The following is a 2,985-nucleotide window of genomic DNA, read 5'->3' as shown; positions in this document are numbered from 1 at the left end:
TTTTATTTTTATAGAGAGATTTGTTTCTTACTTACACAGTCATATATATATATATTTTTTTTTAATTATTTTTTTATTCAACCATATGCCTCAAGCTGTGATAGTTTGATAGTATAAGAAATATATATTTGGTCTTTGTCCCCAGTTGCTGGCACAGAGCTCCTAAAATCCTTGGAATTTCTGAGTGATAGAGATAAGAGGAATATCTTTTGTTACTCATAAGAAGCCCCTTTCAACTATATCTGAATTTACCCTAATGAGGTGACACTTGGAAGATGGATGTTGGTTGCCAGATGAACCAACCGTGNGGAAGGCGCTGCCGCCGCCGCTGCCGCCGCCGCCGCCGCCGCCGCCTTGCCCGCGGCGACACAGACGCCGGGAGCAGCCGAGGCGGTGAGTCGCAGCGCCTGCTCTCGGCTTCTTCGGAGCCAGAGCGGAGTTATTGTTGCAGCCGGGGCGAGTGTGCTGGGGGCGGTGGCGTCGGGAGCGGCTGCTGGGGGGACTGGTGCGCTTGGGGCGCGGCTGGCGCCGGGGTGGGCACGTGGAGCGCGCGGTCCTCGGGACCTGTCCCCGCAGTCCTTCCCGGGTTCATTTCACCCGGTCAGTTCCCCAGTCCTTCCTCCAATGCCTCAGAGGGAAAAGAAAACAAAACCAAACACCCCGAGGATGGGTGGCAGAAAAGGAGAGAGCAACTTTGCCGAGGGACGCGCAGAGGAGCGCGGGGCAGGCAGGATGGGGGTGCGCTGGGTCGGAAGGGGGCGTTCGTGCGCCTGGTGGCTCAGGGATCTCTAGAGCATCGCTCCCGGGCTGGGCTTGGGGTCGAGTACATTCGCTGGTTCCCGAGCCGGCGGAGTCGGCCGGGAGGGGATACAGGAGGCGTGTGCGCGGGGTGGGGGCCTGGGGAGGGGGCTCTGGGAGCGACGGGAAGGCGTTAGTTGAATGCAGAGGAGGAGTGGTCTGTATTTTGGACTTAGGACCCGAAAGATTTGCGTCTCTTGCTCTCGGGGACTCGGGAAGGGGCGTGCTGGGGACATGTGTGTGAGTGCTTTTCAGTGCATACCGATTTATTTTTAGCTCCAGAGAAGCAGGATGTGCAAAGCGGGTTGTATCAGCCCGGGAGGGGCAGGGTCTCCCTGTACGCAGGAAATACACAAGTTTCTTGCTGCAGATGCTTGCTTTAACTTTCATGCCCGGAGAAAGAAAGCCATTTGACTCTGAAGCTCTGCCCGCCAGGGCCACTTTCTTCCTGCGTGTCTGTCTGAGACCAGGCCTGCCAAGTGTGTTAAACGCTGGCCTCAAATGATGGTACGCGTTCTGTTCGTAGAAAACCTAGTGTGAAACACTGAAGTAGGGTTGCCAAGGTCTCGCTCGCTGAGAAGGAAACCACACAAGCTTGTTCAAAGTTTTCCCAGTTCTGTCTGATTGGAAAATAACAGACTTAAACAACTGTACGTATTACCAGGGTTCAATGTCTGGGTTCCTCAGACCTAATTGGCAATGTTTGTGAGGTTTTTCACTCCAACTGGAAGATGTGTTTTAGGGTCAAATGCAGGATGCAAGGACTACAAAGGAGAAAGGGGGTGGTGGTGTGATGGTAGGAGTGTGGGTGTATGGGGGGACCATTGGGGGCTAAATACAGACTTGGGGAGGGGCTTCCTTCAGAGGAGAAGGCTCAAGAAGCTGAAACCCAAATGCTTAGGTACCCAAGCCAGACTCCTGGAAGGCGCCCAGTCCTCTCTAGGAGTGTGCAAGGAGAATGGGCTGGGAGGAGGTGAACTCTGCAGCCAGACCTCTGGATTTGAGTTCTGGCTGGGACATGAATAGCTCTCAGACCTTGGGCTCGTTACTAACCTGATCTGTGTTTCCTGATCCGTGGCGTCAAGTTGACAATAGTACCAAACCTCCCTCAGGCTTGTTGTAAAGATAAAATGAGTTAATATAAAGAAAACATTTCACACAGCGCCTTGCCATTAATAAGTGCTGCACAAATATGAGCTCTTACTATTATTTTTGTTGTCATCGATTTAGCTCATGACCTCATAACTTCTTGTCTGAATTGCTCCAACTGTCTTCACACCGGGTGCCTTGCTACGAATCAGGACACTCATGCTCCAGTCTGTGCTCTCCAAACTGCAACTAGAAAGCTTGTTTTGGAAACAAAAATCTAAGCCAGTCATTCTGCTTAATTTCCTTCAGAGGTTTTCTGTGGCTTTCAGGATAGAATTTGGACTCCAAGGAATTTCACGACCCCACCCTTGTTTCCTCTCCAGGCTCATTCATCTCCCAAGCCTCCCCATGTGTAGCCTCTGCTCAAGCCAGAGCCTCAGCACCTGTCACCATCCCACCCTTCCTTGTCTGGTCAACTCCTATGCGTTCTTCCCTACTCAGCTGCAGCCACACTGACTTCTAGACCTCTTGGCATACCCTTTGGGAGCTGACTGAGCTGTTCTTACTTCATGCTGACACTTAGCCTGCATATACCCCTCCCATCACTTGGCAGCATCATCCACATATCAGTCTTCCCTAACCTGCAGAGGCCTTGAGAGATGGATTGGGTGTGTCAGTAAATGTTTGTTGAATGAATAAATGAACATCAGTCAAGCAAAGTTCAGTCATTTTCACTAAAGCCAGAAGCAAACATGGAGAATAAAAGAGAGGATGACCAAACCAATCTTTATACTGGGGTTGCCAAACAAATGTACACATTTTAAGAGATGTTATCTTTGAATTACTTTTTGAAGTTGAATTGAATTACAGTAGCAATGTATAGTATGATGTTTGCTCAAAAGATGGTGTTAATCAAATGAATGCTAGTGTCATTCATTGTATTAACAATTTTAATACAGTTTTTTTTCTTTTTTCAAACATGAATACATTTTTTGGGCACTCTCTCTGTATGTACTACTCTAATAAAAAAAAACTTTGGGAAATATTAAGGAATCAAAGGTTGGCCAAAAGCAAAATGGCAAATTGTCTTGGAACCAT

At 49.1% G+C, this 2,985-nt stretch overlaps 1 long non-coding RNA gene across 1 annotated transcript in view; it reads left to right on the top strand.

The window, feature by feature from the left end:
• The first annotated feature begins 327 nt into the window (after positions 1 to 327).
• Positions 328 to 2,985, top strand: part of LOC109382804 (uncharacterized) — a 278,663-nt gene continuing 276,005 nt past the window's right edge. The window contains exon 1 of the long non-coding RNA XR_002123986.1: positions 328 to 393. This is a non-coding gene — a long non-coding RNA (uncharacterized LOC109382804). The remainder of the gene's footprint in view (positions 394 to 2,985) is intronic.

This window comes from Hipposideros armiger, unplaced genomic scaffold (assembly GCF_001890085.2).
Source record: "Hipposideros armiger isolate ML-2016 unplaced genomic scaffold, ASM189008v1 scaffold_70, whole genome shotgun sequence".
NCBI lineage: Eukaryota > Metazoa > Chordata > Mammalia > Chiroptera > Hipposideridae > Hipposideros > Hipposideros armiger.
This window is presented reverse-complemented; position numbering and strand designations above follow the sequence as displayed.